This window comes from Triticum urartu, chromosome 1A (assembly GCF_056163025.1).
Source record: "Triticum urartu cultivar PI428250 chromosome 1A, HENAU_Tu73, whole genome shotgun sequence".
NCBI lineage: Eukaryota > Viridiplantae > Streptophyta > Magnoliopsida > Poales > Poaceae > Triticum > Triticum urartu.
This window is the reverse complement of record NC_141873.1, coordinates 159,143,695-159,160,416: the sequence shown is the minus strand read 5'-3', so window position 1 is coordinate 159,160,416 and position 16,722 is coordinate 159,143,695.

Here is a 16,722-nt window from a genome sequence, read left to right as displayed (position 1 = left end):
TAGCATGGTAATTTGCCTAATAATAATATGCTTGGTATTCAAAATTTGTGAAACTTTCTTTTGAGTGTGTTGAATACTAAAAAAAGATTGAAGCATGATAATTGTTTTGAGATATGGAGGTGATAATATTAAAGTCATGCTAGTTGAGTAGTTGTGAATTTAAAGAATACTTGTGTTGAAGTTTGTGATTCCGTAGCATGCACGTATGGTGAACCGTTATGTGATGAAGTCGGAGCATGATTTATTTATTGATTGTCTTCCTTATGAGTGGCGGTCGGGGACGAGCGATGGTTTTTTCCTACCAATCTATTCCCCTAGGAGCTTGCACATAGTACTTTGCTTTGATAGCTTCTAAATTTTTTCAATAAGTATATGAGTTCTTTATGACTAATGTTGAGTCCATGGATTATACGCACTCTCACCCTTCCACCCTTGCTAGCCTCTCTAATACCGCGCAACTTTCGCCGGTATCATACACCTACCATATACCTTCCTCAAAACAGCCACCATACCTACCTATTATGGCATTTCCATAACCATTCCGAGATATATTGCCATGCAACTTTCCACCATCTAGTTCATCATGACACATTCATCATTGTCATATTGCATATCCTGGTACACCGCCGGATGCATTCACATAGTCATATTTTGTTCTAAGTATTGAGTTGTAATTGCTGAGTTGTAAGAAAAATAAAAGTGTGATGATCATAATTATTAGAGCATTGTCTCAATGAGGAAAGAATGATGCAGACTATGATGCCCCCACAAGTCGGGATGAGACTCCGGACGAAAAAAAGAGAGGCCAAAGAAGCCCAAATAAAAAAAAGAGAAAGGCTATAAAAAAAGAGAAAGGCCATATAAAAATAAAAAATATAAAAAATGAGAGAAAAAGAGAGAAGGGACAATGTTACTATCCTTTTACCACACTTGTGCTTCAAAGTAGCACCATGATCTTCATAGTAGAGAGTCTCTCATGTTATCACTTTCATATACTAGTGGGAATCTTTCATTATAGAACTTGGCTTGTATATTCCAATGATGGGCTTCCTCAAATTGCCCTAGGTCTTCATGAGTAAGCAAGTTGGATGCACACCCACTAGTTTGTTTTGTTGAGCTCTCATATATTTATAGCTCTAGTGCATCTGTTGCATGGCAATCCCTACTCACTCACATTGATATCTATTAATGGGCATCTCCATAGCCCGTTGATACGCCTAGTTGATGTGAGACTATCTTCTCCCTTTTTGTCTTCTCCACAACCACCATTCTATTCCACCTATAGTTCTATATCCATGGCTCACGCTCATGTATTGCGTGAAGATTGAAAAAGTTTTGAAAAAGTTAGAGTATGAAACAATTGCTTGGCTTGTCATCGGGGTTGTGCATGATTTAAATACTTTGTGTGGGGAAGATGGAGCATAGCCAGACTATATGATTTTGTAGGGATAACTTTCTTTAGCCATGTTATTTTGAGAAGACATAATTGCTTTGTTAGTATGCTTGAAGTATTATTATTTTCTATGTCAATATAAACCTTTGTCTTGAATCTTTCTAATCTGAATATTCATACCACAATTAAGAAGATTTACATTGAAATTATGCCAAGTAGCACTCCGCATCAAAAATTCTCTTTTTGTCATTTACCTACTCGAGGACGAGCAGGAATTAAGCTTGGGGATGCCTGATACGTCTCCAACGTATCTATAATTTTTGATTGCTCCATGCTATATTATCTACTGTTTTGGACTATATTGGGCTTTATTTTCCACTTTTATATTATTTTTGGGACTAACCTATTAGTCAGAGGCCCAGCCCAGAATTGTTGTTTTTTTGCCTATTTTAGTGTTTCGAAGAAACGGAATATCAAGCAGAGTCCAAACGGAATAAAATCTTCGGGAATGTGATTTTCTCACCGAACGTGATCCAGGAGACTTGGACCCTGCTCCAAGGAACAAAAGAGGCAGTCACGAGGGTGGGGGGGCGCCCCCCCCCTAGGGCACGCCCCCTGCCTCGTGGGCCCCTCATTGCTCCTCCGGCGTAATTCTTCCTCCTATATATACACACGTACCCCCAAACGATCAGAACAGGAGCCAAAAACCTAATTCCATCGCCGCAACTTTCTGTATCCACGAGATCCCATCTTGGGGCCTGTTCCGGAGCTCCGCGGAAGAGGGCCGTCATCACGGAGGGCTTCTACATCACCATAGCCTCTCCGATGAAGTGTGAGTAGTTTACCTCAGACCTTCGGGTCCATAGTTAGTAGCTAGATAGCTTCTTCTCTCTCTTTGAATCTCAATACAAAGTTCTCCCCCTCTCTTGTAGAGATCTATTCGGTGTAATCTTCTTTTTGCGGTGTGTTTGTTGAGACCGATGAATTGTGGGTTTGTGATCAAATCTATCTATGAATAATATTTGAATCTTCTCTGAATTCTTTTATGTATGATTGGTTATCTTTGCAAGTCTCTTCGAATTATCCATTTGGTTTGGCCAACTAGATTGGTAGTTCTTGCCATGGGAGAAGTTCTTAGCTTTGGGTTCGATCTTGCGGTGTCCTTACCGAGTGATAGAAGGGGCAGCAAGGCACGTATTGTATCGTTGCCATCGAGGATAACAAGATGGGGTTTATTTCATATTGCATGAATTTATCTCTCTACATTATGTCATCTTGCTTAAGGCGTTACTCTGTTTTTAACTTAATACTCTAGATGCATGCTGGATAGCGGTCGATGAGTGGAGTAATAGTAGTAGATGCAGAATCGTTTCGATCTACTTGTCACGGACGTGATGCCTATATACATGATCATGCCTAGATATTCTCATAATTATGCACAATTCTATCAATTGCTCAACAGTAATTTGTTCACCCACCGTAGAATACTTATGCTCTTGAGAGAAGCCACGAGTGAAACCTATGGCCCCCGGGTCTATTCTCATCATATCAATCTCCATCACTTTAGTATTGTTTTGCTATTTACTTTGCCTTTACTTTTTACCTTGCATCTTTATATCAAAAATACCAAAAATATTCTATCTATCATATCTCACTCCCGTAAGTGACCGTGAAGGGTTTGACAACCCCTAATCGCGTTGGTTGCGAGTAGCTATCGCTTTGTGCAGGTACGAGGGACTTGAGCGTGGCCTCCTACTGGATTGATACCTTGGTTCTCAAAAACTGAGGGAAATACTTATGGTACTCTGTTGTATCATCCCTTCCTCTTCGGGGAAAACCAACGCAAGCTCAAGACGTAGCACTTATGCGTCACGCGGTCATGATGAGTACGATTTAGCTCTACCATCCGACAGTGTTCAGGAGATCGCACCGGCAGCCACTCCGACCCTCAATTTGGAGCCAGTTGCGCCGTCCATGGATGGGTGGATGGACCCCTCCACGGAGGCCTTACCCCCATCGGCGACCGAGCCGAACATTGAACTTACTCTGCACGAGAGCCGTGTTGACAAACTGCTGGATCTTTCTCCGGCCACGAACTCCGAACCGCCTGCGCCCGTTCCTATCAAATCCGATTGGGCGCCGATCATGGAGTTTACCTCCGCGGATATCTTTCAGCACTCGCCCTTCGGCGATATACTGAACTCATTAGGGTCTCTCTCCTTGTCAGGAGGATCCTGGCCGAGCTATGTCCGCCAGGACTGGGATGCGGACGACGAAGAAATTCGCGGCCCACCCACCACCCACTTAGTAGCCACTGTCGATGACTTAACCGACATGCTCGACCTCGACTCCGAAGACATCGACGGTATGGACGACGATGCAGGAGACGAACAGGAACCACTGCCCATAGTGCACTGGACGCCCACTTCATCACATGACGTATACATGGTGAACACACCAAAAGAAAACGACGGCGAGGAACGGAAGGGCGCAACGAAGGGTTGTCCCCTCGAGAAGCAGTCAAAGCGGCAGCGTAAGCGCCGCTCCAAATCCCGCCTCGGCAGAAACAACGATCATACAGACCCAGCGTTAGAGCAGGGTGAACCATCGCCGGACCACGGCAACCCGGAGAATCAAACCGAACAACCTGATTCTGTCAAAGATAACAGTTCGGATGACATCACACTGGACAGACACCCGAAGCAACAGAATTCCCGTCAAAGGCTCGTTGCCACCGCGAGGAGTCTAAAAAAGTACTCAATACAGCAGCGAAGTACGGCGGTAATTGCCCCACCAAGAGCTACCCGAAGCGGAAGTTGCTACCTGAATTCGACGAGGAGGCCTTAGATCCCCCGCAACCGAAAATTAAAACGGCCACCTGGCCGGATAGACGACCTCACGGCCAACATAGAGTGGCAAACAACGCCGCACATAAGCCACTACGCGATCCACGCGAGGGCCCGCATCAAGGGGATGGCGCAACCAGATCAATCTATGGACCACGCAAACGCGCTCCAGCATACGATGCAACACAATAAACATCCGAACAACACGGTACACCCAGATACAGGGGTGCTGCACACCCCCTATGTTTCACCGATGAGGTGCTGGACCATGAATTTCCATAGGGATTCAAACCCGTTAACATAGAGGCATACGACGGAACAACAGACCCTGGGGTCTGGATCGAGGACTATATCCTCCATATCCATATGGATCGAGGAGATGATCTCCACGCCATCAAGTACTTACCCCTTAAGCTCAAAGGGCCAGCTCGGCACTAGCTTAAAAGCCTCCCTGAAAACTCCATGGGAAGCTGGGAAGAGCTCGAAGATGCTTTTCGGGCAAATTTTCAAGGGACTTATGTCCGACCTCCGGATGCGGACGATTTGAGTCATATAACTCAACAACCCGGAGAGTCAGCCCGAAAGCTTTGGAACAGGTTTCTTACTAAAAAGAACCAAATAGTCGACTGTCCGGACGCCGAAGCCTTGGCAGCTTTTAAGCATAGCGTCCGTGACGAATGGCTTGCCAGACACCTTGGCCAAGAAAAGCCGAGAACAATGGCAGCATTAACAAGCCTCATGACCCGCTTTTGCGTGGGTGAGGACAGCTGGCTAGCCAGATGCAGCACCAGTGACCCAAGCACATCCAAAGTTAGAGATGAAAATGGGAAATCACGACGCAGAAAAAATAACAAGCGCCGGAATAAAGAAGACAGCCCGAAGATCATGGCAGTAAATGTCGGATTCAGAAGCTCTCAGCCAGGTCAGCAAAAGCCGCCCCCTAAAGGCGCCAAAGATGAACTGTCCAGCCTGAACAAAATTCTGGACCAAGTATGTCAGATCCATAGCACCCCTGGTAAACCCGCTAATCATACCCACAGATAATGTTGGGTCTTCAAGCAGTCCAGCAAGCTGAACGCCGTACACAAGGGGGAGGATACACCAAGCGAAGACGAGGATGAGCCTCTCAAGCACGACACTGGGGAACAAAAGAAATTTCCACCAAAAGTCAAAACAGTAAACGTGTTACACGTGATCAAGGGGAGAAATAAAGCGGCACTCCCAGAGAAATATGCCCAAGGGCCTATCACCGCGGAGTCCTGCCACTGGTCGGCTCAACCGATCACTTTCGACCATCCGGATTACTCAGCAAATATCTAGCATGCAGGATGGGATGCCTTGGTATTACACCCAATAATTGATGGATACCATTTCACACGAGTCCTGATGGACGTTGGCAGCAGTCTAAACCTGATATATCAGGACACAATCCGCAAAATGGGGATAGACCCAACGAAAATTTGCCACAACAATACTACCTTTAAAGGAGTAACGCCAGGCCCAGGGGCTCACCGCAAGGGCTCCCTGCTACTAGAAGTTATACTCAGCTTTCCCGCTAACTTCCGTAGCGAAAATTTAACCTTCCACATTGCTCCGTTCCAAAGTGGCTATCACGCACTACTTGGACGTGAAGCTTTCGCTCGCTTTAACGCAATACCGCACTACGCTTCCCTCACACTTAAGATGCCCGGTCCACGTGGCATCATTACAGTAAATGGAAATATGAAGCGATCCCTACGTGCCGAAGAGAATGCGGCTGCCTGGGCAGCCGCACACTAAAACGGCCTCACCAACTAAAGTATTCGATAGGTCGTCAAGACCATAGACACGGTTATACGAGTCCATCACAACTGTATGTAATTCGTATAGGTTTGATGACCACACCCCTATCACAAATACAAGGGGCTCAACGCGCGCAGACAAGTGGCAATTTTTACTCATCTTGAATTATACATGGTTTTTTCAAAAAAACCTACCTTTTTGCACGACAACTTTTCACCTAAGTTCCTCTCTTTTACAGATGACCACCGTGCTACACCCATCCAGGATATAGCACAACGAAGACACAGGCGCAGACATGCGGCAGGGACCCATTCCAAGGATTCTTTTTAGATTAAGACCCTATGTCAACCTTTTTTACTGTCTCTTGCTGATACACATCCCTCGGATTCTCAGTACAATTGAGAAGGATGCTGGCGTCTTGGCATGTGGCCACATCAGAATAATGCACGTACCTGAACACCAGGGGCTTCTTACAAAGGGCACTGATTAGGCCTGGTTCATACCATAAAGACCGAATACCTTAGGGAGTGTTCGGCGTCGCGAGTTTGGCCCTATATGCATCAGCTCCGAATCATGTCTTTGGTCAAATGTTGGGTTTGCCCGGCTCCTATGTTTTGGTACCTTACGTTCCGCTCTATCGGCTAAGGTAGCACTAGGAGAACTACTGCGATTGTGCCCCGGGTCATCCGGATGAGCACCTCAGTAGAGAAAGCCGAAAACTGACTATCATGATATAGCGTGAGACTGGTCAACCACTCGATGACCTATCGGAATGTTAGAATTTCTCCGCCTTAACGAAGGGCCGTTTCCCGGCCAGGCATGTACGCACCCCGAATTCGGGAGAGTGCGGAGCCACCAGGGGCTATATAGTAGCCCCGCCGTCAAACTCCTATGGCTAAGTGAAAGTGTTAAAGCATTATAGTCCGGTTGCCTCGTTCGCTGCGCTATCACCTCCTTAATAGGACCAAGACGTTGGGTTAAGTGTGAACATGCGCCTTCTGCGAACACCCCCACATTATATGTGTGGGGGCTAAAGCCGACGACTGCAATCTTTCAGGTTATACACATGTATACATAAACGGGCGCACAGGAGGCATCATATTACTTTCAGGCAAAAGTATAAACACAACCTTAATAAATTTCATAAAAACACTGTGTTTACAATGGGAATACATGTCACTCAAACATAATATTCTTCGAGCACTGGGCCTCTATCAAACGAGCACCCTCGAGAACCTCTTCGAAATAGTGCCCGGCAGCCACTCGGCCTATGGCCGAACCCTGCGCCGCAACAGTGGTAGCATCCATCTCCGCCCAGTATGCTTTAACACGGGCAAGGGCCATCCGCGAGCCTTCTATGCACGCCGACCTCTTCATCGCATTGATGCACGGCACCGCACCAAGGAACTGCTGCACTAAGCTGAAATAGTTGTTCGGCTTCGGCTTTTCCGGCCACGGCTGATCCATGACAGACCTCATGGCGAGTCCGAACAACCTATTGAGTTCGGCCCATTCGGCTAGCTGATCAGTCAACGGAAGCGGATGCTCTGGAACATTAAATTGCGACTAGAACAGCTTGTCCACTTCACGATCTGTTTGATCTTGGAAGTATTTGGCCGCATCGACAGCGCTCGCCGCCAAGTCCATATATGCGTCTGCCGAACTCCACAGCCGATCTAGAGGGGCATACCATGGATCTCTGAACTTCCTCCGCGGCATGAAGGGCTTCCCAGCCGCAATATCCCCGGCTTCACGCAGCTCCTCCTTCTTCGCTCTCATAGCAGAGCAGGTGTCTTTGTTCGCCATCGTGGCCTTTTCAAGGTCCGTTGCCTTTGCTCGGTTTTCCTTTTCAAGGAACTGGCAACGGTCGGCGGTGTCTTTTAACTTTACGACCATCTCAGCCATCTTCTCTTTGCTCTCGCAATGCGCGGCCTTCTCGGCTTTCAACTCTTCGGCTGCCTTCAAAGCAGCCGCATTACTAATCCTTGCTTGTTCTTTGGCTCGGGCAAGTTCCGCCCGCAGGGTTTCTATGGTGGCAGCTCCATCTGCAGTCAAAACATATCTAAGATACTGGCATCATGCTACTCTTACTATGTGGCATTCACCAGAAAATACCACTTACCCTGCGCCTCGTCAAGCCTCTTGTTAACAAGCTCGATGTCGGCATCCGCCGCATCAAGTTGTCGCTTCAGTTCGGCAAACTCATGAGTCCGGCTAGCCACCGGAGCTCCCACTACCTGCACATTAAAGCGGTATGGTTATTACCTGGGACTACGATCCTCTGTTTGTCGCTGTTCTCAGCGACAACCAGAGTCTCAGGGGCTACTATCTACACAGGGCACACCTAAAAATGTGCGGTACCATCACAAATGCACATCATTTTACGTACCTCAAAGCCCGTCAGTAGACTCATAAAGGCATCATGTAGCCCGCTTTCGGCGGATGAAATCCTTTCCATCACCGTACCCATCAATGTACGGTGTTCTTCTGAGATGGCCGCTCGCTCCAACAGCTCTCTCAGTATGTCCGACCGCATACCAGACGGTGCTGGACTCTTCTGTTTGCTCTCTTCGAGAGCCGGACGCTGGGGACTTCGGGTGACTATAGGATTATCTTCTGGCCTCACCGAATCTGGAGAGGCCCTCCATGACGACACTTCATGGTCACCCACTTCGAGAGCGGAGGAGTCCAGGGGAGGTGTTTCTCTCTCCATCATCTCCGGAAGAAGATCCCCCGAAGACGAGCTCTGCTGAGAAGGGCTAAGATCCGAACTACAAGATAAATACTTCGGTTATTTTTCTCAGAGGTAAGGTAATATATCCTCACTATTAAAGTACTTTTTAATTACTTACAGCCCGTTAGAGGGCTGATCCCCGCATGGACTTTCTGCGGCAAGAGCACCCTCCAAGGTAGGACCCTCTGGTGGAGATTTCTTCTCCCGCTTGGAAACCTTGGTTTCCGGATCTTCAGAGGTAGTCCTCTTCCTTCCCGGGGTGAGAGAATGTCAGATTCCTCCCATCGGTTATCCTCCCTCACGGAGGCGCTTGTTCCCTCGGTCAGAATAGGTAGCGGTGGAGGCCCGCTTTCGCCCTCATTATTCCCCCCTTTGTCTTCCTTTGAGGGCTCCGGGCAAGGTGCTAGCTCGAGCATCTTTTCTAGTACCGGGTTTTCCAAACCCTCAGGAAGGGGGGCCGAACACCGAATCATCTTCGCCTTTGTTATCCAGTCCTGGTCAAAGAGCGATTTCTCAGAATAACGTCATGATAAATGAAAGACGGTGTGTTCGGCTAGAGGATAACTTACTTGGTCGGCGGTGCGGTTGCTGCTCAGGACCACGTCCTCGGTAGTATCCGGACACTCTATCTGGGGTCCGAAGAATGATCTATACATCTCCTCGTGCGTCAGGCCGAGGAAATTCTGAATAGCGTGCGGTCCTTCTGGGTTGAACTCCCACATGCGAAGAGGCCGGCGTTTGCATGGTTGGATTCGTCGAACCAGCATGACTTGCATTACCATAATCAAACTGAAATCTCCTTCGAAGAGATTTTGAATGCGGCTTTGCAGTACAGGCACGTCCTTGGCTGGACCCCAGCTTAGCCCTCTGCTAATCCATGACATCAGTTGTGGTGGAGGGCCTGAGCGGAAAGCAGGGGCAGCCGCCCACTTGGCACTTCTGGGAGCTGTGATATAAAACCACTCCCGTTGCCATAATCCGGACACCTCTGGAATAGAACCTTTTGTCCATGGAGCTCCAGAAATCTTTCTTATTAATGCACCTCCGCATGTTGCATGCTGCCCCTCGACCATCTTCGGCTTCACATCAAAGGTCTTGAGCCACAGGCCGAAGTGAGGGGTAATGCAGAGGAAGGCCTCACATAGAACAATAAATGATGAGATGTGGAGAAAGGAGTCCGGAGCTAGATCGTGGAAATCTAGCCCGTAATAAAACATTAGCCCCCTAACGAAGGGATCCAGAGTGAGGCCTAGACCTCAGAGGAAGTGGGAGATGAACACGACGTCTTTGTTGGGTTCAGGAGTAGGGACGACCTGCCCTCGGGCAGGCAGCCGATGCGAAACCTCGGCGGTCAGGTATCTGGCCTCCCTCAACTTCTTGATATCTTCTTATGTAACGGAGGAGGGCATCCACCGGCCTTGAAGGCTGGATCCGGACATGATTGAAGGTCCGGAGCACCTGACCTGGGCTTCGGGTGTTAGAACTCGAGGCGGGGGAAGGATTCGATTGAGCACGGAAGGGAAAAAGTAAAAGCCTTGTCCCTTTATAAAGAGGGTGAATATCAAGCGTCCTCTCCGTAGCCATTTGGGACTTGCCTATAATCTAGGAGTCCTAGATGCAGTTGGGTTACCCACGACCGTATTGATGAGAATCCCGTAATTAGGGGAACACGATCTCTGCTTTGACAAGACGTGTCAAGAAACCACCTCGCGTTGTGTGTGAGGCTGGTTGAAGAAAAACGGTTCGAATAATTACCGGGCCATGGCATAATGTTGTGTTTCCGAAATGTGTCAGCAGATTAGATTTGTGGAAATATTATTCTCTCTACGGTGGTATGTGGAACTTATTTTGCAGGGTCGGACACTATCCTTGTGTTCAAATTCTTCTGTGATGTATTCGGAGGAGGAACCCGCCTTGCAATGTCGAAGACAATACTGCGCGCCGGACTCATCGTCATTGAAGCCTGGTTCAGGGGCTACTGAGGGAGTCCTGGATTAGGGGGTCTCCGGACAGCCGGACTATAACCTTTGGTCGGACTGTTGGACTATGAAGATACAAGATTGAAGACTTCGTCTCGTGTCCGGATGGAACTCTACTTGGCGTGGAAGGCAAGCTAGGCAATACGGATATGTATATCTCCTCCTTTGTAACCGACCTTGGGTAACCCTAGCCCTCTCTGGTGTCTATATAAACCGGAGGGTTTTAGTCCGTAGGACAACATACAATCATACCATAGGCTAGCTTCTAGGGTTTAGCCTCTCCGATCTCGTGGTAGATCTACTCTTGTACTACCCATATCATCAATATTAATCAAGCATGACGTAGGGTTTTACCTCCATCAAGAGGGCCCGAACCTGGGTAAAACTTCGTGTCCCCTGCCTCCTATTACCATCCGCCTAGACGCACAGTTCGGGACCCCCTACCCGAGATCCGCCGGTTTTGACACCGACAATGATGCTTATGATGATACTACTGCTTTGCTTGATAATACTTTGCCACTAGGTAAATTTCTTGATGAACAACTTGCTAGAGTTAAAGATATTGAGCATACTCGTGGTGACATTGGAGTATCTAAGTAACATTAGAGTTGGTTGATGTGTATCATATGGTGTTATTTTAGTATGAACTCTTGGATAGATCGATCGGAAGGAATAGCTTGGTGTTATTTTAGTATGAACTCTAGGATAGATTGATCGGAAAGAATAGTTTTGAGGTGGTTTCGTACCCTACAAACAATTTCTTCTTATCTTCTCCGATAGATAGGAACTTTGGAGTGATTCTTCATCGCACGTTGAGGGATGGTTATGTGATCCAGTTATATTAGCATTGTTGAGAGACTGCACTAGCGAAAGTACAGACCCTAGGCCTTGTTTTCAAGCATTACAATCCCGTCTGTGCTCACTTTTGTTACTTGCTACCTTGATGTTTTCATTGTTCCTATTACAAAAATCAACATCTACTGTCCATATTACACTTGTATCACCATCTCTTCGCCTAACTAGTGCACATATTCAATTTTCCATTGTATTTGGTGTGTTGGGGGACACAAGAGACTCTTTGTTATTTGGTTGTAGGTTTGTTTGAGAGATACCATCTTCATCCTACACCTCCCACGGATTGATAAACCTTAGGTCATCCACTTGAGGGAAAATTGGTACTGTCCTAAAAAACTCTGCGCTTGGAAGCCAACACGAGTCTACAAGAATAAAGTCGCATAGTAGACATCACGCTCTTTTCTGGCGCTGTTGCCGGGGAGGTCAGTGCTTGAAGGTATATGTTTAGATCTTTCAATTGAATCTTTTTGTTTCTTGTTTTATCACTATTTTAGTTTATAAGACAAAACTACAAAAAATGGAATTGAGGTGGCCTCATATTATTCATCTTTATCATGTCTTTCTTGAAAATGATGGAAAGGAAAATTGTGCTCAATTGATAGAAGAAGAATTCTATAAAATGTTTGACAAAAAATCTTTGAATGATGAGCATGATCGCAATGTTGTTGGTGTGAACTCTTTTAATATCCATGATGATAACGATATGCAAAGCCATAAGCTTGGGGATGTTATATTTCATGAAGATGATATTTTTAGACCCCCAAGTTTTGATGAGAAAATTTATTATGATGATAGCATGCCTCCTATTTATAATCATTATATTGTTGAAAGTGGGTTTGGAAGAGTGTCAACTTTAGGTACTAATGATCCCACTATTTTGGAGGGTGTTGAATATTATCGTAATAATTATGAAAGTGGATTTGGAGAGGTCATGACTTTATTTAGTGATGAATCCACTAGTTTGGAAGAGGTTTGAATTGACTATGATAAAAAAGTTGCTATCTATGATGATTATGGTGATGACATGTATGCTATAAAGAATAATGATAACCATGAAATTTTTCATCATGATTTTAATTTTCAATCACATGATAGTTATTTCATTGAATTTGCTCCCACTACTATTCATGAGAATAAATTTGCTTATGTAAAGAGTAATGAAATTTCTATGCTTGTGGATCATGAAAAGAATGCTTTGTGTGATGGCTATATTGTTGAATTCATTCATGATGATACTGAAATTATTATGAGAGAGGGACGTATGCTTTTACATATCTCAATAATATCATGTTTCCTCTCTTTATGTTGAAAGTTTTGAAGTTGCACTTGTTTTGCCTTCCTATGCTAGTTTATTCATGCTCCCATAAATTATTTTGCTCACAGAATCCCTATGCATAGGAAGTGGGTTATACTTAAATGTGCTTGTCATGTGATTCATGATGCTCTATTTATGTTTCAATTCTTCAATTTCATGTGAGCATCATTGAAATCATCATGCCTAGCTAAAAGGTATTAAAGAAAAATGCTTGTTGGGAGACAACCCAATGCATTTACCTACTATTTTTGTGTGTTCACATGATTAAGCTACTGTATTAATCATGTTTTATAACTTTTGTTTAAATAAAGTGCCAAGTAAAGCCTATGGGATAGTGTGGATGATAGTTGATTTGATTCTGTGCAAAAAACAGAAACTTTTGCACCCAGTAACAGAAATGATCTGCTCTGCTAAAACATGATAAATCCTTGAATTTTTTTACAGATGATTGATATACAAATTTCCCACTTTTTCCTAATTTTTCCTAATTTTCGTTGTCCAGATCATTACGGATTGTTCTATTTTTGATAGATTCTGTTTTCAATGCATAGTTTTCTTGTTTTCTAGTTTCTATGGCTTATATTGCTCAATATAAATTGTGGAAATGATAAGGTACAGTAGTCATTGTGTGAGAACAATTATGAATCTTCTCTTGATAGTACCAAAGTGAATGATTTGTCTATCATATAACCTATCTCACGAAGTTCCGTTAAGTTTTGTGTGATTGAAGTTTTCAAGTTTTGGGTGAGATATCGATATGAGGAGAATAAGGAGTTACAAGACTATAAGCTTGGTGATGCCCAAGGCACCCCCAAGGTAATATTCATGGAAGATCCAAGCAACTAAGCTTGGGGATGCCCCGGAAGGCATCCCCTCTTTCGTCTCCAACAATATCAGTAGCCTCACTTGGAGCTATATTTTTATCTGTCACATGATATGTGTTTTGCTTGGTGCGTCATTTTCTTTTATTTGTATTTTCTTTCTGCTATTTAGAATAATGTTTTGCATCTTTCATTTCAATAAAAATGTCAAGTATAGCCTTTATCATGCTTATTTTGTAAGTCTACATGTTGTTGTTTAAAAATAGAAATTTTGTATCATTGTCTGAATTCTTATGGAAAGTCAGAACGTGATAAAATCTTGAAATGTTTAGACAATAAGCTAAAACAAGTTTTCTACAGTGTGGTAATTTTTTGAATTTTTGGAGTTAGGGAAGTATGAATCTTCGTGCGTTCTTTACAGACTGTCCTGTTTAGACAGATTGTTGTTATGTTTGCATTGTTTGCACATGTTTGTTTGTTTAATGATTCTATTTGAGGATAGGAGTATTAAATATGCAGAGGCATTTATTATGCAATGTTAAATAATAATTTTAGTGATTTTCTACAGTAGGGAATGATAAGGTTTTGCATTGATTTATTCTAACTTATCTCGCGAGTTCTTGTTGAGTTTTGTGTGGATGAAGTTTTTAAGATTTAGGGAAACCATGATATAAAAGGAATTAAGGAGACACAAAAGGTCAAGCTTGGGGATGCCTGTAATGCCCCGATACCGATGTGCCAGGTGTCCTCCAGTTATTCGCTGTTGTTGCGTTGTCATTGCTTGCGTGTCATGCATTGCATATCATGTCATCATGTGCATTGCATCATCATGTTTTCAAAACTTGCATCCGTCCGGGTTCCCCCAGTTCCGTCCGTTGTCCGTTCTGAGCCCAGACACACTATCACGCGCCCGCGGCACGTCCGAAATATTATTTTTATAAGTGGCCGGAAAATGTTCTCGGAATGGGATGAGAGTTGATGTGTGGTCTTATTATAGTGTAGATAGACTGCCTGTCAAGTTTCATCGCATTCAGAGATCGATTGATGACCCAACGGATAACTATAGCGGCAGTATAGCCGGTCTAACGTCGGACGTTTTCGGTCTCCGGAAACCGTGCCGGGCTGTATCTCTCCCCTCTTCTCTCAGACCAACCCGCTCTTCACAATCCGCCAGACCCAACCTAACCTCTCTCGTCAGCCCGCGGCCCTCCTCGCGCGCGCGTCCGAAAGTTGTCCCGAACCCGACCCGGACCGTCATCACTGTTGGATCCGGATCATCCCCAAACATCTACAAAATATCATCATTTTATTTATTGGCCTCCCTAGTCTATTTATTCTCGTCCGTCGGTTTTCAATCAGAAGGTCCAAACTCTCTCCCTTCCCTATATAAATAATCCACCCACATGCCTATTTGGACAAACCCTAGACCAACTCCCTAAAATCCCTCTCCTCTCCGCCACCACCCACTCACCATCCCCATCGGGATCCTCCCAGATCCATCCACCCATTCCCAGGGACCGAATCAGCTAGCAGATGAGCGCCGCCCCTCCTTTATTTTCTTCCCTCGTTCTTCCTCCTCCCTCTGTTTGTCTCTCTCTCTCTCTCAAGGCTCTCTCTCCGCCCTGTCCTTGCAGGACCACCACCGTCGCCATGGACCGCCGCCACCGTCGAGTCGCTATGGCCTTCCCGACATCGCCGGTTGCCCGCAGTTGCCAGATCAGGTCCGTCCCCGAGGGATCCGCCGCGGCCGTCGTTCCTTCTGCTGCCGCCTGCTTCCTTTTGTGCGAGACCGAGACGAACGAGCGCTTTCCTCCTGATCGATTTGCCCATGCCAGGTGCTTCACCACCGCCTTGCTTCGTCCTCTCCGTCCTCCCGCCGTGGAGCAGCACCGAGCTCGAGAGGAGCCCTGTTCGCGCCGGACCCCCCATCCCTGGCGAGCTCTGCCGCCCTGCGCCGCCTGAATCCGCCGTTCTGCCGTTCTCCTTCGGTGATGGAGCTCCCGCAAGCCATCCCCGACACTGGTCCTCTTCCGCAGCATCCCGGCACCGCGCCCATCCTCCTTCGTCCATGCCGAGTCCTGCTTCGCTCGTTGCTGCGCCTGCACCACCTGAAGCCACGCACCCCTGCTTCCTCTGTTTGAGAAACATGGCCACGCGCTCGCGTTTACTCCTCCGGCCAGATCGAGCGAGTCCTCCCCATCGACCGCACGTGGGCCGCGTCCCTCCTCCGGCCCGGCTCCCGCTGCGAGCCTGCCAGCCTTCACGGGCCTTAGCCCATGGGTGAGGCCACCCGCAGCGCCCCTCCTTTTGTCTTATTTCTACTGTTGGGCCAGCCTGCAGTTTCGGTCTGATAGCTTTTTTTTCCCTGACCTGTGAATTTCCTAATTACCAGTGCACTGCATATTTACAGATTGGACCCTATACTTCATGCATATTATAACTCAACAACCGTGCATCACATGTTAAAACTTTATATATGAAAAATGCTTAGATTCTCGTCTAGTTTCACAATATCCAACTTTCATCTATGTTTAAAATGCTTAAAATGTTGTTTGCATATATTTTTGCCTCTTGCCATGTTAAAATGATTTAATTCATAACTAAATAACCGTAGCTCCATTTTAAATAAACTTTATATGTAAATGGGGTAGAAAAATGCCTAGTTTAACATGGTGGCATCACTTTGCATGTTTAACAAGTCTAAAATTGTGTTTAGGGCAGAACAGTACCAAACCTAACTTATGCACATGAGGAGTTTCCGGAATTGTTGTTTGTTATTTCCGGCCTCATTTAAACTTGACTAGATAGTTAGTTTACTTATGCTTCACCCCTTGCTATCGTTGACAATATTTAATTTTGTTGGGTACCTAAACAAGAGAGAACTAATAAGTCATGTGGTGTTCCGTCAATATGCAACTCGTTGCATATTGAGATCCACTTAATTTGTAGGATTGCTTGTGCACTTTGCCATGCCATGCTCTCTTTAAACCGGACATG